The 23,862-nt window shown below is 42.2% G+C and overlaps 1 protein-coding gene and 1 long non-coding RNA gene across 3 annotated transcripts in view; one reads left to right on the top strand and one right to left on the bottom strand.

Annotated features, from left to right (window-relative positions):
* Positions 1-23,862, top strand: part of NEDD9 (neural precursor cell expressed, developmentally down-regulated 9) — a 201,637-nt gene that overhangs the window by 53,191 nt on the left and 124,584 nt on the right. The gene's annotated exons all lie outside the window — the stretch shown is intronic.
* LOC145722943 (uncharacterized) lies at positions 1,529-14,998 on the bottom strand. The gene is made up of 4 exons (XR_014147517.1): positions 14,766-14,998; positions 13,434-13,617; positions 6,506-6,656; positions 1,529-1,907 (listed from the first exon to the last, which is right to left on the bottom strand). It is a non-coding gene; the product is annotated as an uncharacterized LOC145722943 (long non-coding RNA).

Below are 23,862 nucleotides of genomic sequence, written 5' to 3' on the forward strand. Positions count from 1 at the left end.
TGGTCATTGTCATTACCATTGCTGTTTTTGTCGTTAATAGCCATCAGTTCTTGTAAGCCTATGCCCACTTCGTATGGAGGATGTTACCTAAACGAACTCATGTAGTCATTGCTCAGAGTTATACAGATGAAGAAAACAGGCTGGGTCACTTTCCTAGTAAGTCGCACAGTTACGAATCAGCTGAGCCAAATTTCAAACTCAGGTCTTTCTGACTCTGAAGACTGTTCTTACCATTATGCCATGCTGCCAAGGGAGCATTAAGGCATCCCAATCAAGATGTACCTAGCTTCAGAGAAAGAAGCTGTAAGAAGAAACTGAATAGTTATATGGGAAGCTTAACCAAACAAAGCACCATAAAAAGAGTACCCATTCCTGGGAGAATAGGCAAGAGTGAAGAGAAAGTGGTTGGCCAGCTCAGCAGCAGTGGGAGAACTAGCTAATCAAAGAGGCAATGCCAGAGATTGAGTATTATAAGACAAAGCAACCTGGGCTCAGTGTCTGTACAAACATCTCCATTGCCAGTAGGAGAGGACTCATCTGCTTCATCTGTGCCCAGCTGGCTGTTTGAACATCTATGGTGTAGACAACTCACTTTCCTAGAGAGGCAAGGGTGGAAAAGTTGGGATTTCTAAGCCCCCTGCTTCCAAGGAGAGCTCTTCTATGTCCATGAACAGAGGTAGAAGGGATTAGGTTTGTGAACTCTGAAAAGGAGGAAATGTGGGACGTGGGTGGGATAAGAAAAAGTCTTCCAATATTGAGACCACTGCAAGTGGAAGAGTAAGCCAACCAGGGAGGGCAGCACCTGGCCCGTGTTGTTGTGGATGGCATCTTTGGACTCCACTTGAACACATGTTTTGTCAACAAGCTGACCTACTTCCGAGTGAGTGGAATGAACCGTCTGCTGGCGGAGGGGAACCACTCTAGAAATCTTAAAATTCACTGGGCTATTTAAGACCTTCAGAGCCACCTTGTCACCTTTGGGATAAAGTCTTACTCCTGCCTCCATCACAAGGACCAGAAGTCTCCTTCTGATCTGGCCCCTGCTTATTGCTCCAGCCTCACCTGCTGTTGCTCCCCACTGGACCTTCACACTACAGTGGGGAGCTCCTGGCAGCTCCCCAAATGGGCAGTGAGCTCAGTCATATCCCCCTGATCCTACCCGGTCTCCTCCCACTCCTTCATCTTGCCCTTTCCTTCTCTCCTTTTCTTCTTCCCACCTCTTTTCCTTTCTGGTCTCTCTGCCCTGCATATGCTATAAAGTGCCTAGAACTTCTTCCCACCCCCACCCCCGCCTTTGATCTTCTTCTGGCTCACTCCTTTTCTTCCTTCAGGACTCCACTTTTCCTGGGGTGCCTGGGTGACTCAGTCAGTTGAGCATCTGACTCTTGATCTCAGCTCAGGTTTTGATCTTGGAGTCCTGGCTTTAAGCCCTGCATTGGGCTCTGCCCTGGGCATGGAGCCTACTTAAAAAACAAAACAAAACAAAAAATTCCACCTCTTCTGAAAAGCCTTTTCTGATTCCCCCACCTTGGGTGACATTCCGTGCATGAGTATGAGCGTTCAACCTCACTATATTTATCTGGGCATCCCAACCTCTCATCTGCCTCCCTGCCTTCCTCCACGGGGTTAGCCAGAGTGTCTTGTTCAGCACCTTGGTCCTACCCCCTCCAGCACCCATTCCAGCATCTGGCACAGAGTAGGTGTTCTATAGGCATATCAACTGACTGGCAGCATTGAGGAAGTCCAGGCCCACTGACCTCTAAGTTCCCATCTACTCCGAGAGTCTGTGAGTCTCTATTTCTGTTCTCACAGTCACAGAGGAGAGGAAGTTGCCAAAGCCAGATGACACGACTTCTGTTTGGGGTTGCCCAGGTCTGCCTGGTCTCTGCAATTTGTAGTCAGGCTACCTGAAAGAGAAAACAAGCCAAGAGAAAAACATTGTTTTGATGAGGCAAGAGTTGCAAAATAACTAGTTGTGTAAAGGTGATGGTAACCTCTGAGACCATCTTTGGTCTGTCCAAATTACAGGAGACTTTGCATGGCTCAGCTTTGTGTATGGGCTTAGAGGACAATGATCAAAACTAGGACTTGAGTGTTTAACTGCCCCTTCTCCCTCAAGGTATTGCCTCTAGAGGTCAGCCTGACACCTGAAATCTTCACCTTAAATGCTTTCTCCTTAAGATTGCATTTACTTGAAGAGATTGGATGTAAATGAAAATACATTACCTAAATGGTATAACCCTTAAAGCCACTTTGGCCATTAAGAGCTATCAACTGAGTTTATTATTTTGTAGATCAATCTGTGTTGCCCAGACTAGCTCCTGAAGAGCCGTGAACCATTTACTTCTAAACAGTTCTAGTGTGATCTCAGTTTTAGAAGTTCAGGTAAGAGTTTAAGTGTGTACACCATCTGTTATCTCTTTTGAACCTAGAGATGCTCTGAGCTAGATAAACTGAGGGTTTAATCATAGATTTACAAATAAATAAACTGAGTCTCAGAAAGAAGTGATTTGCCCAGAACTGCTGTTCACAAAGATAAAAAGAAGTGGCCAGGAATCCCCATCTTCATCCCCCCAGTATCCCTCCTCACGTTGCACCTCCCAGCCCTGACCCTTTGGTGGAGGGGGTGCACCCTGGATTGAGGCAAGGGGGTGGAGGGAGAGATGGGCTGGGCTGGGCAAAGCAGGCTGGCCAAGCCATGCCCTGGGGGCCCCTTAACCTAAACGGAGATCTGCGAAGGGCCAAGGGAAGGGACTGAGACATGGAAATGCAGTTGTGAAGACGAGGGATAGAAAAGATTGATTGACCCTTCACAATTCAGCTTTGGGTCAGCCCTAATTCAATAGCTCTGGGCTCTGAAGCTGGCTGAGTGTGAGCTCCCACAGAGAAAAAAAGGTTTTCACACCTTCTCTACATGAGGACCCAGAAGCTGGGATCTACAAACTGCTGCCTGCAACAGCTAATGGGCAAGTAATCAAAGCAAGTGGAGGAGCCTTGAAAAGCAGAGGTGGTAGCTGCTCAGTTTGCAAACAGGCCAGATCTCCTCTGCAACACCAGTGCTCCCAGCCTTAATCTTGTCCCCCGAGGAGAGTCATACTGGCCACAAAGAGAAACTACAGAGATAAGTCAAAGAGAGCAAGCCCTCTCTGCCTGCAAATTCTAGTGTGTGCATCATAATAAGATTCAGTCTACCCAGTAAACAGAAGGGATTTGAACTCATGTGGGGGGGCCTTGGAGCCTTCTTATGACCACACAACAAAAGTGAACCACAGACATTTGATTCTTTAATAAAGAGTATTGCTGTTTCACTGGGTCCTTAACAGTTAAGGTCCCCTCATTCTTTTGTCTTTCAAAGACTGTCCCCATCATTGAATAGAATAGTAGGCCTGGGAGAGTCTGCTGAATCAGTACCCAGTGCAGAAAAAATACCTTCTATGTAACATAAAAAATACAAATATTATACCAATGAGCATGTTTATTTATTCCATGAGCATTTTTTGAATACTTTTTGTGGGCCAGACAGTGTCTTTAGTGCTGGAAAAGATGGATAAGGTCCTTGTTCTCATGGAGCTTATATTCTAATGATAAAGACACAAATAAGCCAAATAAATAAATAGATATACTAGATCACATCAAGAGTGGCGAGTGCCATCAGGAAGCTGAAAGTGGGTGATGTAGGGTAAGAAACACTTTAGATATGGAGGTCTCAGAAGCCATAACCCTGGAGAGCTGGGGTCAGAGCCTTCAGGCAGAGAACAAATGCAGAAGTTGTGCTTGAGAAACAGCAAGAGGCCAGTGGGGCTGGAGGGCCTGAGCTGAGGAAAGTGGTACAAGATGAGCTTGGAGATTGGTTATGCCCTTATCCATCACAGTGGCTTGGCCTTTTGATCTCAGATAAAAATAGCTTTCAGTAGTGCTGCTTTGCTTAGTATTGTACTGGTATTTACAACCAATGTATGATGCATTGTGTACTTTCTACTCAGACAGAAATCCTCTACACCTGTTTGTGGGGTTGAAAAGAAGATAATCTCGCCATCAGAAAGTCTCTTTGGAAACTTGGTAGTTGGGGAAAGGGGACTAAGCATCAAACCTTTCCATAGAAAATAGCAATTTGGATTCCTAGTTTCAGGTAAGGGCATGTTTATTTCATAGTTGATAAAATAAGATTCCAACATGCAGTGCTATCTGGATGGCTCTGAGGGTGGTCTGAGGTTTACCTGGAAATGAAATCATCACCTTCTGTGGCTGTGACAGTAGGGGAGGAGACAGATCCTCACTTCACGTACAGAGCCAAAGTTGGCAGGAGAAGAGAAGACCTCTGGTAAGGTCTCCAAATGCAGCATGCACACACACACACACACACACACACACACACACACACACACACCTGCTGTCTTGGTGCTTGCTTCTCCATCACATCTACTGCTATGCTGGATCAAGATAACTCCATACACAAGTAACATGAACCCTGAAATTCCCTCACACTGTCCAAAGCTGCATACTGTCGAAATAGTCACAAATGCATGGTCTCTTGTTACTCAGTTTTCTTGGCTTGGGTTCAAAGCACCCATAGGCTCATCTTCTCCACCTCCTACCCGCCCTCTCCCAGCAACTCCCTGTAAATCTTAAATATTCCCTCAGGTGGATTTCACCCCCTTTCCATTGTGCCTCATCTTGGTTCCCCTTTCCAGGCCCCCCTCCCCATCACCCTATTTCAGACAAGAAGATCTGTTACAAAATATCTTTCTTCTTTCATACCTTCACTACTTCCCCAAGAATGCTTTCAGATTCCTCTCCTTTCCATTGAAAGGGCTGACTGCTGGGACTTATAATTCTAGTAATCAGAGGGACACGGAATGAGAAGTATGAATATTCCCCTCCACTCCCAGACCCTGAGTCCCAATCTCCAGTTTCTTTGAGCACTAACTCTCTAATGGGGGCAGGGATAGGAGTTGAGGGGGGCATGTAAAAAAGAAGAGAAGAAATGTGTTGCTGTTGTTTAATGATAAAAATAAAGTGGGAGACGAGGTACTCGTTTTCTGAATTTTGGAGCTGGTGAGACTGATATTTATGTGGGGGTGGGTGTAGGAGGTACAATATTGGCCAATGACAGGGCAGACCATGGTCAAGTGCTGGAATGTGTGCTATGTGATCTAGGTGCTGTGGAAGTCAGAGTAGAGTGAAGTTGGAGTTTGCCTTGGAGGAGGTGGCACTGAGGTCATGGCTCTCAGAGCCATCCAGATAGCACTGCATGTTGGAATCTTATTTTATCAACTATGAAATAAACATGCCCTTACCTGAAACTAGGAATCCAAATTGCTATTTTCTTTGGAAAGGTATGATGCTCAGGAGAGGAGCAGGATGCTCTTGATACTTTATGTATACCCCCTCCTATACATTCCCTACCTTGAAGGAGAACTCTCTCTTCAAGGTAAATATCTTCAATAAAGTGGACCTTCCAATAAGAAGAGAACTAGGTGGGTTTTTCTCACTTGTCTGAAATTTGAGGCTAACCGAGGTGCCTGAATCTTTGGAACTGAGGTCAAATTCATATTCCAATATTATGTCCATCACAAGTGCTTACCAGTGGGGAGCCTGGGTGGTACAGTCGGTTGAGCATCCAACTCTTGGTTTTAAAGATTTTATTTATTTATTTGAGAGAGAGAGAGAATGAGAGACAGAGAGCACGAGAGGGAAGAGGGCAGAGGGAGAAGCAGACACCCCGCTCAGCAGGGAGCCCGATGCGGGACTCGATCCCGGGACTCCAGGATCATGACCTGAGCCGAAGGCAAACGCTTAACCAACTGAGCCACCCAGGCGCCTCAACTCTTGGTTTTAGCTCACGCCGTGATCTCAGGGTCTTGGGATGAGCCCCGAGTCAGGCTCTGTGCTCAGTGTGGAGTCTGCTTAGGACTCTCCCTCTCCCTTTGCCCCTCCCCCCGTGTTCTCTCTCTCTCTCAAATAAATAAATAAATCTTAAAAAACAAAAACAAAAACCTAAGTGCTTATCAGCACTTGTTGGTAGCCAGAGATGGGCCAGGCCCAGATGTCACAAGATCTACACACTTAAGAGACTTTACACCTACTAATTCCCTGAACAAGACAAAAACAAAAACAGAAAGAAACCTTGAGGTGGCAGGTCTTGGGATGATAAACAGCAGGCCACCCACCCCTGTCTCTGCCAATTAAAACCCCACTTCCCTCCCCTTTATTATCCTCATTCCTTGGTTATATGCACCTCTATCTTCTAGTGGGTAAAGTACAGAAAAACATCTGAGGTTGTACTGGTTGTAAACATCCATAGTTCATTTATGGAGAGACCAGGCCAAGTATCTCACATGGCATGCCAACTACCTACACATGTGTTTAGTCTACATGTAATACCTTCTTCACTCATGTTTCTTGCCTTCTTGTTGGGAGTTAGATTAAAATCTGGTGTCCCGAGATTCAGGACATACTAGTGTAGCATTACTTTAGCTTACATACACGGTCTTACTTTTGATACCTGTAAAGAAAGTCAATTCATTCATATGTGTATTCATTATTCATCCATGTAGCATTTACTGGGCAGGTATTATGTGCCAAGTACTGTTGTTGGCAATGTTCACAGCAATGAAAGAAAGGAGCAAAGTCGTTGCCCACCTGGTAGCCACGTTCTAAAAGGGAAGATAAAACAAGATAAAAAAATATATAGTGTTCAACTATACTTACAACTATACAATAAAACTATACTTACAACTATAAAATAAAACTATACTTACAACTATACAATAAAACTGTACTTACAACTACATGAACAGACATTTCTGCAAAGAAGACATCCAAATGGCCAACAGACACATGAAGAAGTGTTCAACATCACTTGGCATCAGGGAAATACAAATCAAAACCAAAATGAGATAACACCTCACACCAGTCAGAATGGCTAAAATTAACAAGTCAGGAAACAACAGATGTTGGCGAGGATGCGGAGAAAGGGGAACCCTCCTACACTGTTGGTGGGAAAGCAGCCACTCTAGAAAACAGTATGGAGGTTCCTCACAAAGTTGAAAATAGAGCTACCCTACAACCCAGCAATTGCACTACTGGGTATTTACCCAAAGATACAAATGTAGGGATCTGAAGGGATATGTGCACCCCGATGTTTATAGCAGCAATGTCCACAATAGCCAAACTGTGGAAAGAGCCAAGATGTCCATCAACAGATGAATGGATAAAGAAGATGTGGTATTATCTATATACAATTGAATATTATGCAACCATCAAAAAATGAAATCTTGCATTTGCAACGACGTGGTTGGAACTAAAGGGTATTATGCTGAGTGAAATAAGTCAATCAGAGAAAGACAATTATCATATGATGTCACTGATATGAGGAATTTGAGAAACAAGACAGAGGATCATAGGGGAAGGGAGGAAAAAGTGAAAGAAGACAAAACCAGAGAGGAAGACAAACTGTAAGAGACTCTTAATCTCAGGAGGAAACAAACTGAAGGTTGCTGTAGGGGAGGGGGGTGGTAGGGATGGGGTGGCTGGGTGATGGACATTGGGGAGGGTATGTGCTATGGTGAGCGCTGTGAATTGTGTAAGACTGATGAATCACAGAACTATACCCCTGAAACAAATAATACATTATATGTTAATAAAAAAACTATACTTACAACTATTCAATAAAAACATTAAATTTAATTTAAATTTTAAAAATATGTCTACTGTGTTAGTGATACATACTACAGAGAAAACTAATGAAAGGGAGCAGTTTTAAAAAGGGTGCTCAGGCAAAATCTCACAGAGAAGGTAACTTAAAAAATTTTTAACCTACCTTATTAATCTATAATTTATCTGTTATAAAATGCACACATTTTAAGTGTACAGACTGATGACTTTTGACTAATATATTCATTTAATACCTAATTAAGCTATAGAAAATTTCCATCCTCCTAGAAAGTTCCCTCACTCTTTGATAGTCAATGCCAAACCCCCACCACAAGATACCACAGATATTATTTATATCACTATATTATTAGTTTTTCCTATTTTAGAATGTCATATAACAGGAATCATACAACATGACAATCTTTTGTATGTGGCTTCTTTGATTCACTTTAATCCATGTTATTGCACTTACTAATAGTTACTATTTTTTATTACTGAGTGTTAGTCCATTGTATGAAAGTGCCACAACTGGCTTATTCAATTATTTATTATTTCTGGTACTTTTCCTTCTCTCTGTAGTTTCTGCTGGCATTATTTTCCTAAGGACTAAAGGACATCCTTTGTAGTTCAGATCTTCCAATAATTAATTTTCTCAGATTTTGTTTATCTGAAAATGTCTTTATTCGACCTTCGATTTTGAAGAATACTTTTGTTCAATACAGAATTCCGGAATTTTTCAATACAGAATTTTTCATCCAACACTTTAAAGATGTTGTTTTATTGTATTCTAGCCTCTATTTTTTCTGATGAAAAATCAACAATTCTTAACTTTGTGCACCTGTATGTACTGTGTCTTTTTTCTCTGACTGCTTCCAAGATTTTGTCTTTATGTTTAGTGTTCTGTGGCTTGACTATGATGTACCTGTGTGGGGTTTTCTTTATCTTTATCCTTCTTGAGCTTCTTGGATTTGTAAGTCATTTTTCAAAACTTTTGGGATGTTCTTGGCCACTATTTGTTCAGATATTTTTCTGTTCTCACTTTCTTTTTCTGGGACACCAATCGCACATGTGTTAAACTGTTTGATACTATTCCACAGGTTCTTGACCCTCTGTTCATTTCTCCTTAATATTTTTTTTCTCTCTTCGATAATTTCTACTGATCTGTCTCCAACCTCAATGAGTCTTTCTTCCACCATCTCAAGCCCCTTAGTGAATGACTCACTTTAGGTCTTGCATAATTCTAAAATTTCCATGTGGTTCTTTTTATGGTTTCCATTTCTCTGCTAAGATTCCTTATTTATTCACTCCTCATTTATTAGGACCTTTTCAAAAAAATTAATGGGTATATTTTTAATTCTTTGAATATATGTTATAAAACATATATATTAACATATATATTTTAAAGTCTTTATCTACTAAGTCCAACATTTGGTCAATCTTAGAATCAGTTTCTTTTGACTGCTTTTATTTTTTATTGGGGAAGACATGATCCTGATTAGTATTTTTTTGTATGTCTAGCAATTTATGATTGACTACTGGACACTGTGAATTTTACACTGTAGATCCTCGAGATCAACACTGTTCAGTAGAACTTTCTGCACTGAGGGAAATGTTCTGCATTTGCACCATACAATATGGTGGCAACTATTGAACACTTGAGTATGACTAAAGAGCTGAATTTTAAATTTCATTTCATTTTCTTCAATTAAGTTTAAATACTCACACATTTACCTCCAGAACTGCTCAACCTTTCTTACATTTGCCTCAATCTCAAACCCATAGTAGCCGGTGTTTGGTAAGCCTTAGGTGGTTTGTACATGTATAGTCCAGCCCTCAACCATGGACCCATGAAGGGCCTTGCCACTCATATACATAGAGCTCCAGGGATTTCTCCCTGCACAGATTCCAGCTATTTCAGTTGCCTTGAACTCTGATCCTTGCCTACTGTCCTTTGCTCAAATTTGGCTCTCTAGGCAGCTCACCTCATGCTCCCTTCTTCCAGGTGCTGACATCTTGTACTGTTTCTTTTCCATTGTCTGAAAATGATTTTACCTCACATATATTGTCCAGTTCCCTAATTACATATAGAAGATGAGCTAGTCTGAAATCAGTTACTTGATCATGGTCAGGAGCCTAAGAAATTTCCTTTTAAGTAACAATTTGAAGAAGATGAAGAATATTTTGGGAGAAGACAGTTTCAGAGAGAGGGAAAACCAGTAAGAAGTGCTGTGAGACAGAGGCACACCTGACTTGTTAGTAGAACAGCAAGGAAGCAACTTGACTGGAGTACAGTGAGCAAAGGAGAGAGCAAGAAATAGGGCTGGAGAGGTTACAGCGTGGGAAAAGAACTGGTTTAGCCTAATAAGCCATTATGAGGATTCTGGCTTTTACTCTTGTGAAATGGAAGTCATTGAGAAGTTTGGGGCCCAAGAACTAATTTGTGTTAGCACGGGATCACACTGTCTATTGAGAACAGACCCCTAGGACAAACACAAGGGAACAAGGAAAAAGGCAGGAAATGTAATTGGAAGCCCATTGAAATACTCAATTGACTAAACTTGCAAATTAATTAAAATTCTATACTACACAAGTTTGATGGCTGGATTTTTATCAATTTTGTAGACTTTAGGGCTCGGCATCTTAGTGCCTAAGTGTCTACAGCCAAGTTAGCTATATGACTTCAGGCAAGTGGCTTAAAATGTCTCTCTTTCTATAATAAGGAGATGATAATATCATACAAAGGATATTAAGACAATTAAATTAGATAATTCATGTACAGTTCTTTCAATGATGACTTATGTGTATTAAGTAAGTGCTCCATACATGAAAACTATTACTATCTGATAATTTGAATGTGTGATGATCATCTCTTCACCATAGACATTGGCTGAGGGGCGCCTGGGTGGCTCAGTCGTTAAGCATCTGCTTTCGGGTCAGGTCATGATCCCAGGGTCCTGGGATCGAGCCCCGCATTGGGCTCCCTGCTCTGCGGGAAGCCTGCTTCTCCCTCTCCCACTCCCCCTGCTTGTGTTCCCTCTCTTGCTATGTCTCTCTCTGTCAAATAAATAAAATCTTAAAAAAAAAAATAGACATTGGCTGATCTCCCTGCTATGAATGAGAGGCATAGTTCTTGTCCTCAAGGCCTATTTGCAGCTCAGTAAAGGAAACTAGCATGGAAACAATATCTTAAAACAACACTGAAGGAAATAAGAGCTAAGTAGAGATATACATTTCAACTCTTAAATAAGGGGGAAACCTATTCATTCCATTGGGGGGATCTTTGAAGACTTCTGGGAGGCAATCAGTTAAGACTTTGAATGATGAATGGGATGGGTACTCTGGAAAAGAATGGAATGTATATCACACACATGTGCTGCCTGGCCTATTTGAAAGTCACAGACCTACTGGGGATGATGTTCCATGCAAGTATGACTTCTGAAACTCATCCGAATTTTGGCCATGGTGAATGTATAAAGAGCTTCTTGGACTCAATGTGAAAAATAATGAGTTAGTAATGGCCATTACCTCCTTAAGCTCACACTCAGAATCAACCACATAAAATAAGATACAGTTACATTACAAATGAATGACTCTATTAACTTATTTTGGGAAATTAGATGACAAATGCAAGCAGAGTCTTATTGAACCAGAAGCATCTACCATTTATCTCTGTGAGAATTTAGGAAAGGTTCAAAAAAAATGCAAGCAGAGAGAACTCAGATGAGTCCTAAAATCCCAGTGCAGTAGCATTTGGGAAATGAATGATGACACATGGGTCACAGGAAGGTAATGGATACATTACTCAAAGGTTTTGATTAATTCATGGTGATCTCACATTTTATCTGGCCCAACATGTATCCAATTGAGCCTTTCTAGCATAGCCCACAGAGGAGAAAAATTTGATGACATAGGATCTAGTGGGCCAGCAGGGCCAGTCCCACACCAAACATAAGCTGCTTTGCTTTAGAGACACTTTTATAAAACTTAAGTCCACTTTTCACAGGGTTTAAAGCATATTTACCAACCTCTGGTGGCAAAGAGAATATCCATCTCTTTAATGGGATAAGAGCAGTGGGCAGGCTCAGCCGGGCTGTGAAGGAAACTTTGGGAATGCTTCCTGTTTATTTTGATTGAGAAAAGTCAGCTAAAAATTCATTAAGAACAGGCACAAAATATCTATCAAAAAAACACCATGCAGTCATCAAAAGAATGAGGCATGTTTGTATATTCTACTAAAGAATTAGCTCCCATATCCACAATTATGTGATAAAGTTAAGTCAGAATAATGTTTAAAATATATGATCACTTGTGTAAAAAGTGAAATATATATATATATGCACAGACATAAAAGAGGTTTCCTCCAGTGAGGGGAACGAGGTGGAGGGGACTGATAGGAAGCAGGGGACTTCTTTTTCAGTCTATCCTTCTGCGTCTTTTGATTTTAGTTCTATATATACCTAAATTCAGACAAGTTGTTTTCTTCAGTTGAAAAAAATGAAAAAGTATAGGGGAAAAGAAAATGATACCCACAGTTTAATTTTTAAAACAGCTAGAATAGGACCTTCCTTTTCTTATTTGCAAAAGGAGCCATAATCATGCCAGATGCTGGCTACCACAATGATAGTTTGAGAGATGATATTTAGGATATAATCCTCCTCTCTGATATTTGGGTCCCCCCCCTCTGATTGTCACCAGGGTCCCTGGGTATATTAGTTAACTAGAAATGCTCTTTTAAAAAAAGGACCACAAAGTGAGTGGCTTAATAAGAGAAGTTTATTATCTCACAGTTCCGGAGCCTTAAAGTCTGAGATCAAGATGTCCACAGGGCTGGTTCCTTCTGAGAGCTCTGGGGAAGAAGCTGTGCCTCTCCCCTAACTTCCGGTGGTTTGCTGGCAATTCTTGGCATTTCTTGGCTTATAGAAGCCCTATCGCAATCTCCACCTTCATCTTCACAGGGCATTCTGCCTGTGTGCGCCTATGTGTCTGTTTGTCTAAATCTCTCCCTATTACCAGGACATTGTATTGGATTAGTCATCATGGATTAAGGGGTCCACCCTAATGACCTCACTTTAACTTAACTAATTACATCTGCAACAACCCTATTTCCAGATAAGGTCATATTCTGAGACACTGGGGGTTTAGGACCTCAACATATGAATTTTGTGGGGGCACAATTCAACCCCCAACACCAAGTAACATTTCACTTATCCAGAATTAGATTGCTTACAGAGGGAAAGTATTTTGCAATGGGATGCATGTCCTCATATCCCAAATGGAGAAAGTGGATAAATGCTGAATGATCAAATACCTTAAAATTTTAGCATGTATTACACTCCTCTGAGGAAAGAGAGAGCCTAAACTTAGTTAACTAAGAATCACGGCTTCCACAGTCAGAGCAGGAAATGAATGAAAATAAGTTCAGATTCCTTCTCCTCCCTTCCTCCAGCCACACCAGCTAAGGGTATATTCACTCCACAATGTCTATTAAGCACCAATAGTAGTGTGTGACACCGCCCTGGGAGCTGATCACAGAGGAGGACAGAGATCCTCTTGCCCTTCAGGTGGAGAAAAGAGATGCCTAATGTAATAATTACATTGCTGTGGAAAATGCTAGCATGAAGATATGAACAAGACAGAAAACCCCTAACTCTACCTAGAGATGCCAGGGAAGGCTTTCTGTGAGAAGTGACACAAGAGCTGACTCTTGAAGGCTGAGAGAGCAAATGATGTGGGTGAAGGCAGGGGGAGGGGAGAGTCTCAGGGGATGGGGTGCTCACATCAAGAGAGGCCCAGACTTCGGGTGACCAGGATGGAGACGCAGGAGTTGGATTTGAACCTCGGGTGCAGACAAGCTTCTGAAGTGTCTTAATCTTCAGCGCAAGGATTTTGGACTCCTTTGTCCTACAGGAAACCCTGGAGGATTTAGGGGAGCCACTTGGTCAGATTTTCTTTCAGGAAGACCTTTAGGAGAGAGAATGAATTAAGGGTGGGAGAGATTAAAGAGAGGGTGCCATGCAAGGAGAATTTTCTAGGTGAGAAAAAAATGAGCAATAAACTGGTAGTGGCGACAGGAATAGAACACATAGGGAATACTCACTTTCCCCTCTTTGCACGCATTCATTCATTTTCTTAACATTTTGTATTAATTTTTCAGATTATAAATTAGTACATGCTCAATGTAAATAATTTGGAAAAAATTATAAATGTACATGGAATAAAATTAAAATGATCCATGCGCCACCTGGGTGACTCAGTCAGTTAAGTGTCCGACTCTTGATTTCAGCTCAGGTCTTGATCTCTGAGTTGTGAGTTCAAGTCCCACGTTGGGCTCCATGCTGGGTATAGAGCCTACCTAAAAATAAATAAATTAATTAAATAAAATGATCCTTTATTCCACTCCAAGAGTAAGCATTATTATTTTTAGGTGCATATGCAATTAGGCTCTTTTCTATATATATATATATATATATATATATATACACATATATGTAGTCATTTACTCAAACTATTTTATAATCTGCTTTTTCCACTTTATAGATCATATGTCTCTATTTCATTAACTTTGTACAACTTGATTTCTAATCGATATGCCATATTTATTTAGCCAGATTCAAAAACTGTTAGAGAATTCTAAATAGCAGCAGGAGGTGACTGATTAGCTGATGGGGTATGAGGGAAAGGAGGAAAACTGGGCAACCCCAACTTTTGAGCTAAAACCTTTCTCTCCTTGGCCATCTGCTTGTCATTATGACCCGAAATGAAGGTTATGTCATCTGAAAAAGACATGGTGAAAGGGTATGTGACTATATGTTCCATTCAGTCTCAACGACAGTGAACATAATCACCGCTCAGGGCATGCAGACACAGCCCCATGTTCAGAAACTGCCAGAGCATTCATTAAAGTGGATAAAATGGCCTGCAATGAAATCCTCAAAGGATGTGAGAGATAAAGCAAATGTATTCCTAAACACAGCTGCGGGCTGCCCAAATCCCAGCGGCACTTGATGAGCAATCTCAGAGAGAAGATAGTGGAGACAGCCTTCTCTGCCAGGAGGGAAAACCTCTCCAGGCTGTGTGGCCCTGGCCCGGCCTCTGCACCTGTCACTCACCTGATGTCTTCCCCACATCCTGGGAGCATTTGTTTGTCTTAGCACTCCCTTGGGCTATCCACAGCAAGATGAGGTGGAGGAGGAGTGGTTCTTTCCAAGACAGGCATTTATATAGGTAAGATACCGTAAGTCCAATGGAGGTGAATAATAAAGCTTATTAATCCCTGAAGAATGAAAAGGGGAGGTGTTGGGAAATAAACAGACTAATTAATCAGGCACTTCAGGTTAGGTTCAGTTTGCTTTCCATTATCTAATGCAACTCCTACACTCCTGAGCGGCTTTAGAAAATGTTTCTAGTTGAAGTACAACTTGTGTCTTTTGAAGGATTGGGAGCTGAAAAACATCCCTCTTCTAATCTCATGGATGGAACATAATGTATTCTGTCACTTTCTTTCTTTCTTTCTTTCTTTCTTTCTTTCTTTCTTTTCTTTCTTTCTTTCTTTCTTTCTTTCTTTCTTTCTTTCCTTTCTTTCTTTCCTTTCTTTCTTTTTCTTTTTTTTTTTGTTCATGGACCAAGCCTCAGAACAAAATATAATAATCTCTTCTCTTGCATTTGAGGTAAACTTTGGGAAGGAAAACCTCCCTCCTTTCTCCCTCTACCCCTTCCCTTTTCCTTCCTTCCTTCCTTCCTTCCTTCCTTCCTTCCTTCCTTCCTTCCTTCTTTGCCTGAAGTGTATAAATTGTTTCTGTTCTTACTTTCTCTTTTCATTTGTCTTAAGGGAAGCGATGGGGTTTACACTATATCCTTAACTATGTGGAGCTAATATAGGGACCTATTAACTGCTTTAATAGTATCTATTCTGCCGAAGAGAAAATGCGGAATGGGATGCACTTATGTTGGAAAAGTCTCTATCATTTCCAATTTACTGAAACTCACCCATTCCGTCTATTGACCTGCTACCTTTGTGCCTGACACTGGGCTAGGCATTGGGAAAGCAAGGATGATTGCACCACCCCCTGGCCTTCAGGATCTCACAGTTAAGTTTGGGGGGGTAATTTCAATAAGACATGGTGTGTGCTACAATGAAGTTAAACACAGACTGCACAAGATAATCTAATTCAAGATTGTCAAGGTTGGTTTCACAGAGAAGATGCATACATTTCTGAGAGAATAGCATGTGTGAGGGCACGAAGTTATAAGAGAACATGGAGTATTTGGAGAATGGGAAAGTGTGATGGGAGCAAAGGTGAGAGTGTACATGTGGACAGAGAGACCTTCTCCCCATCCTGGAGGTTATAGAGAACACTAATGAATTGTAAGGATTTTAAGAAGGGGGATGATATGGTCAAATTCCTACTCAGTGAAGTATTCCTTGAACCAGTGTCCACTGAACCACTCCATATAAGTGTCATCATCTCACTTAGCTAAAACCTGGAAGTCTGATTAGAAATACCACCCCACAGGTCTGGTGATGGAAACACAAAGGTAACTCAGGGCTTACAAGCCTGGGATGAACAAAGATCAAGGACATTTCATAGATCTTGTTGCTCTGCTTTTTCTCTTAGGGCAAACACACATTAAAAAGACCCTCATGTGCTGCTCACTATTACCAACATTTTCTGTATTCATCTTCTATCTTTCATCCTAAATGCTCATGAAAGACATGTTGCTTCTGGTCCAAACGTGGGCCAGTGACAAAGCTTTTCATGTTTGTTGACCCAATAATCAGCCATTACACTCTAAAGACTTAGAGGGGATCAGTTTAAAAACAGCTATTAGTGCATTTGGACGGCAGTCCCCCACCCCATATGTCTGGGCTTGCTGCTGCCACAGGGAAGCTCCCACTTCTACCCAGGGAGGTGTTGTGTTTCTCAGGCTGTTCCAGCATTAATGCATAAAACCTGCTTGTGTCAACTATGGTTTAATTGCAAACTCAGTCATGAGGTTTAGCAAGCATGGCCATGGGAGATAAACCCAAAGACTTGTGGCAGGATCGGTCCAGTGTTCCACTTTGGAGAATGGCGCAGGCGTCATGATGGGAAAGAGATGAGCCCCTCTGTCCCCTTATCTCAAGAAATTAGCTTTAAACATCCTAGTCTTCTTTAATCAAGGATTCATTATGGAACTGCCATTTTATATTTAAACATCTTTTGAGCTCTTTATCTCTGCCGCATTTGGCATTGGGATGAATAACTCTTAAATCACCACCCCCCCAATACTGCCACTACTATTACTATATTAAGTAATTGCCATATAATGAATGTCTGTGTGCCCCCTCCATTCATATGATGAAGGCTAACCCCCAATGCGGCGGTATTAGGAGGTGGACCATTAGAAGGTGATTGGGTCATGTCAGTAGAGCCCTCATGAATGGAAGTAGTGCTCCTATAAAAGATTCCAGAGCACTCCCCTGTCCTTTACAGCATGTAAGGACACAGTGGGAATATGTCCATGAACCAGGAAGAGGGCTCTCACCAGACACCAAATCTGCCTTGATCTTGGACTTCCCAGCCTCCAGGACTGAGAAATACAGCATTTTTGTTATAGCTACCCCCAATGGACTAAGAAATTAATACTGAGAAGTGGGGTGCTGCTAGAACAAATACCCAAACATGTGGAAGCACCGGAAGCAGGTGATGGGCAGATGGGAGAAGAGCTTTGGGGTGCATGCTAGAAAAAGCAAACATTGCCATGAATGGGCCGTTAAGGGTGATTCTGGCCAGGGCTCAGAAAGAAAAGAGAATTGCAGAGAAGGCCTCCATCTTCTTAGAGGATACATCAGTAACCCTGGGCAGAATGTCAGCAGAAACGTGGTCAGTAAAGGCCATTCTGATGAGGTCTCAGATGGAAATGAGGAATATGTTATTGGAAACTGGAAGAAAGGCCGTCCTTGTTACAAACTGGTGAAGGACTTGGCTGAATTGTGTTCAGGTTCTAGTGTAATGGAAGGTCGTATGAGGGAGTGATGAAATTCAACATTAGCGAAAGCTATTTCTTTTTTTTTTTTTTTAAGGTTTTATTTATTTATTTGACAAAGAGCGAGACAGCGAGAGAGGGAACACAAGCAGGGGCAGTGGGAGAGGGAGAAGCAGGCCTCCTGCTGAGCAGGGACCCCGATGTGGGGCTCTGTCCCAGGACCCCAGGATCATGACCTGAACCGAAGGCAGACGCTTAACTGACTGAGCCACCCAGGTGTCCCAGCAGAAGCTATTTCTAAGCAAAGTGTGGAAGGCGCAGCTTGGCTCCTCCCAACTGCTTATAGTAAAATTCAAGAAGAGAAAAAAAAAAAAGTAAAGATGAGATTGTTAAGCAAAAAGAAAATAGGACTTAGAGATTTAGGAAACTCTCAGTCTATTTCTATTGCAAAAAACGAGAACACTGGAAGAGTGGCCGAGCAACGATTTGAGGAAGTTAGTATAGATCAGCCATCTCAACAGAAGCCACATCTGTTCTCTAAGACAATGAAAGGATGACCCTGAAGGCAAGTCAGAGGTCATCAGGGATCCCACTCCTACCACAGGCCTGGGGGGCAGAGGGATTTCAGAGAGGAGACCACCTCTCTGGTCCAGGTGAGGCAGGAAGCCCCCACCCAGTACTTCAGTGATGGGGGTCCCCACAGAGAGTCCCCTGCTTGGGCTGCATCCAGTCGAATGTGGCATGGACAGGGTCACTTGGAAGGGAACTGTGATGGAGCAGGGCTTGACCGAGAACTATGGAAGGGGCAGACATGGAGCCCTAGCCAAGAGCCACTGAGGGGCTGCTGTCCCACTGAGCCATGGGGTGATGTTGCCACCCCAGTGGGCTGAAAATCAGAGCACTGGCCCAAAGAGTATTATCTTTGAGGCTTAAGGTTCAATGTAGTTTGCCCTATTAGATTTTGGGCTTGCCCGGTACCTGACGCTACTTTCTTCTTTGCTCTTTCTCCTTAGGAAAGGCGAAGTCTGTCCTATGCCTGCCCTACCACTGTATTTTGTAGGCACATGACTTGTCTGATTTCACAGATTCACAGCTGGAGAGGAATCTGGCTCACGATGAATTATACTTTGAGTCTCACCTATATCTGATTTAGATGATCATTAGGTAATACTTTGGACTTTAGACTTCTGAATTGCTGCTGGAATAAGTCAAGACTTTGGGGCTATTGTCACAAAATGAAGGCATTTTGTATGCAAGAGGATATAAATTTCAGGGGGATGGGACAGAATGCTGAAGACTGAAGGTTTGCATCCTCCCTTCCCCAACCCTGCCCCAATTCGTATATTGAAACCTAATCCCCAGTGTGATGGTATTTGGAGATGGAGCCTTTGAATGTTGTTAAGTCATGGGATGAAGCCCTCACGAATGAGATTAGTGCCCTTATAAAGGAGAGTCCTTCCTTCATGTGAGGACATAGCAAGAAGATGTCTATGAATCAAAAAGAGGTTCTTGTCAAACACCAAATCTGCATGCCAGTCAGTACCTTGATCTTGGACTTCCCAACCTCATACTCCCAGAAGTATGAGAAATAATTTTTCAATTGTTTGCAAACACCCAGTCTATGGTATTTTTGTTATTTTTAAAAAATATTTTATTTATATATTTGAGAGAGAGAGAGAACACGAACAGGGGGAGGGGGAAAGGGAGAAGCAGACTCCCCACTGAGCAGGGAGCTCGACAGGGGCTCCATCCCATGATCTCCATCCTGGGATCATGACCTGAGCTGAAGGCAGACACTAATCGACTGAACCACCCAGGCATCCCAGGTATTTTTGTTATAATAACCTGAATGAACTAAGATAAAAAAAACTTCCATTCACTGTCCTAAATTTACCTACCTTTCCCCTCCACACCCTTCTCACCTCTGCTAGGTTCAGACCAACTAGAGATCTGAGAACAAGTCAATGCTCACAGCTATCTATTCTCTGGGTCATGCATCTCTCTCAACTTCTGTCTTTCTGAACAGAAGAATTCTTGGGGCTTTTTAGCTCTTCTTATACCAAAATTCCCACATCTCTGATATAATTTTGGAGGACTTACTCTTTCAATTCAATCTCCATTGTTCGCCATGGGAATCACCAAAGTTGATGCCACCAGGAACTCCAGTTTGAGCCCTATTGAACCTTTAGGAAGAGAAGGTTTGGTTTAGTCCAGTTATTATTTTTCTCCGATCTCTAGAAATATGGATAGATGTAACTTACCAAGTGAGGTTGGTGACTTCTCTAGAAATATTTACAGTGAGTATACAATATCCTATCTTTGCAAATCTGTATAAAAAGCTAGCTATTTAATGGGTTATATAAAAATAGGCCTTCAAACCCATCCCCCAAAACTGCCAGATTAACAAGGAGCCACTTACTTGCTTGGGGCAGCAGCATAAATCAGAACAAGTGGCTTTGATGGATTTATCCAGAATTTTATAATCAGATCAAAGGGGAAAAAAAACATTTTGTGTTCTGTGGTTAAGTATTGCTTTTATTTGGGCTTCCATATGGGAGGGGGCACCATAATATTTCAGTGCTCGGAGACTTGGCCAAAGCACTAAAGGCACATGGAGGAGAAAGAAACAGGCTTGTCTTTGTCATATACTTTGTCTTGTCTGCTGCCCTGTGGCTCTGGTTTCCACACATGTGTCTGAATGGGAACTCTGAGTATTTATCTTCTGTTGACAACAGAATTTAGATGATTAAAGTAAGCAAAGGTTGCTATTGCTACCTCTAGCCCATGACGTTACATCCTCCAGGTTACTCTAGATATCTCCCCCAAGCCTGCTGCTCAGTCTCATGGTGTCCTTCCTTCAGGTCAGAGCGCTCAGCACTCTGGGTTCCTGTCAGAACTTCTTCCAAATGCATTAGTCATATTAAATCAGCATCAGGTCTTTTCATAAATGAAAGGTCATTTCCTTTCAGGGTAATGTCATATCAATATGGGTCAAAGTCTTAGCTAAAGAAGGAGTGCCCAACTGTGGAATTTTAATTATAAATGAGCAGAGTAGATAACTGGCTAGGGCAGGCTATCTCAGTGCTTCTAAGCTTCCATTTATGGACTTGCACTGTCTAGGATAGTAGTCATTAACTCTATGGGATGATTACAATTTAATTAATTAAAATTAAATAAAATTTAAAATTCCTTAGTTCCACTGGCCACATTTCAAGTGCTAAATAACCACATGTGTCTCGTGGCTACCATATTGGACAGCGAAGATATTAAACATTCCTATTATCCCAAAAGTTCCATTGGATAGCGCAAGTGTAGACAATTACTTTCTTGGCCTATGCAGAGGTGGTCTACTCCTGCCCTAATGCAGGATTTCTCAACTTTGACACTACTGACATTGTAGACTGGATCCTTGTTTATTATGGGGGGCCATCCCTGGCATTGTAGGGTATTTAGATGGCCTCTATCCCCTACATGCTAATAAAACCTCTCTCCCACTTGTTGTCATCAAAAATGTCTCAAGACATTGACAAATGTCCCCTAAAGGACAGAACTGCTCCCAGTTGAGAATTACTGCATTAAAGTTGGCTGATGCTTTGGGGTGGGGGAGACATCTGTAAGCACTCTTGTGAGCAAGATAGGTTCAGGAAGTTGTGAGTTCTTAGAGGGTGGGGACTCTGCAGGGGGCAAGCCATGCACATTTCAAGTGCTCTTGAAATATTATAGATGAGAAGAATGTCAGAGTGACGTTTATAGCCAAGAAAGATATTCTTCCCCTGGTCTTGAGAATTCCCTTAATGCTAAATTGTCATGTGTGTCAAAGCCCTAAAGAACTGCAGGGAGGGCTATAAATCCAAAGGAAGGCAGAGAAAAGGCCCAAGGGACAGATTATGGGTGAGTTAACTTATTCCAGCAAAGGTGAATGGGGTTGCCCCCCGGCTTCACTCTGAGATTTTCAGCCTGGTGTGCTAAGCCCCCTGTTCCCATAGTGGCCATTCATGCACTAAATGGCCATTACTGCCTCATCAGCAGCTTGACAGCTGTAAATTCTAATCCCAGGCTGGGTCTCTCTTCCCAGGACCAAAATCATAAAGATGTTTGCCCTCACACAGGTCTCTGACATGCGCGAGGCCACATGTACGTATTTGTCTTAGGGCCTCTTGAGACCATAGCACTTCTCTCTGACCCAGGCAAGGCTGTCCACGGTGTGCATAGCTCCTGACCATGACATCATGCTTGTACCTCATCATGGAATTCTGAAGCAAGACTCTAGAGGTGGAATCCAAAGATTAGTGGAATTAAAGGTCTTAAACAAGCAAATGTTTTTCATTATTTAAGATACTAAGGAAGCCAAATTCTGAAATATTTATGGCCACAGCCTCCTTTGGGTGTTGTCAATGACCTCTTTCCTTTTAAGAGGCATCTCCTAGAGAGGGAGCCCTTGGCCTGCTCCCCCTGGGGCTACTAACTCATGGTAAAGCTGAATCTACCATTCCATGGGAAGACTGGTGAAAAGTTTATTTGCTACACACGTCTTGCTGAAATGAATGGAACCCAACTCAGGAGAAGTCCAGGTTTACCATAGAAGACAAAGCAGAGACAAAGTTCCATTATGTCAGCTGCATACTTGCAGTTTAGATTTAGCTCAAGTTGCTTTTCTGTTTTGAGGGACAATGTCAATCATCTCACAAATAAATGAAGACAATTAATTATTCAACAATTCTGTTGACATTGAGAGAAAAGAAAAACCACCCCATAAAATACTTCATATACTTTATCTTGGGGTGAGGATGAGTTGGGGTGACTTCTGCTCTTGGCTTTTATCCAGGGGCTATCAAATTAACCTGCGGCATCTGGAAATTCTGCCCAATGGTCTGGCACCATAGAAAGTTGTCTGGTGTGACTGGAGCCCTCTTACAGGGTCTAATAATTCTTTATATATAAGAATTCAAAGCCCATTCTGTGTTTCTCAGTGGGGATGCTTTTAACACTTTGGGTGGGATGACTCTTCCTCATGCGAGTGATCTCACGGCTCATAGCAGGACATTTAGCATTCCCAGATTCAGGGCACAGAATGCTAATGCTGTCTGCCTTCGGTTACTGTCACAACCAACCACTTCTTAACACACTCATTTTCCCGCATCAGCTGGTGGGTGGTTCTGCCACCACTGAGCGCACTACAAGAAATTGAGGCCCGGAGATACTAAGTGACTTGCTGCAGGTTAGACAGACAGTTAGTGGCCCAGAACTGTGGTGGCCACACCATACCAGGACAATCTCTATCTGTGCCTGTTGTCCCAGGACACTTATCCATAGTAATCCCTCTCACTCTCAAAAAAGTCCCAGTTCAGATAATAAATGAGATTGTCACCCTGCCTAAAGCTCAAGTCTCCTACCCGTCAATTCATTCCTTTTCCCCCTATACAACCCTTCCTCTTTCTCTCTTTTATTGTGGTTCTCATAAACCGTTCCTCCTATCTTATTCCATTTCTTATGTTCTTGCAACCTAGTCATCCTTAAGTCCAGACTGCCTGAACTCAGGGACTCTTGGTTCCTGAATGGACAGGGAAGCAAGACACCTCAGAAATAGGATCAACTGGGCCCCAGGCAAGCCAGCAGTCTTGATCAAGCCATAGACAGCTACCCACGTGATCCCACATACTCAGCTCATACATAAAAGCTGGAAGGGGTGGGGGGAAGGGCAGGGAAGCTAGTGCATTTTTGTGATTTTTTTTTTAAATAAATCCACACTGGATTGAAAAGAAATGCACTGTAAAACACCACCCATTAGACTACGTACGTCCAGCATGTTCAGATAACTCAAACATGGTGTTCCTATTCTTTGGCAATACTTTGAAATACCCTTTTGAATAACAAAAGTTAAGTAGAATCGAGAAAGTGTTTCTCATAATAAAATAAATCCCTTTTCCTTGTCTGCCCCAGAGGGCCAAAAATACCAGGATCTTTAATTGGTGTATCAGCACACTCTCAAGAATTTCTTATGTGCTGGAAACACATGATGAAATTTTGGTGAAGTCCTGCAGCAAGCTGTAACCAGGAGCTGAGAGCAGCCTGGGTCTATATAGCTCTGTTTGGTTTCTCTTCTGCCTTTAACTTACGCAGGAGCTAAATATTTGTGCAACAAGACCGTCTGATAACAAAGCTCAGGGGACTTGGGAGAAGCTAGTTAAAATGAAAACGGTTCCGAACAGAGTTGGAAGGTAAAAATGGCTTCCTTTTCAT

Source organism: Leptonychotes weddellii, chromosome 8, assembly GCF_054177405.1.
Source record: "Leptonychotes weddellii isolate Sample4059 chromosome 8, ASM5417740v2, whole genome shotgun sequence".
Classification (NCBI taxonomy): Eukaryota; Metazoa; Chordata; class Mammalia; order Carnivora; family Phocidae; genus Leptonychotes; species Leptonychotes weddellii.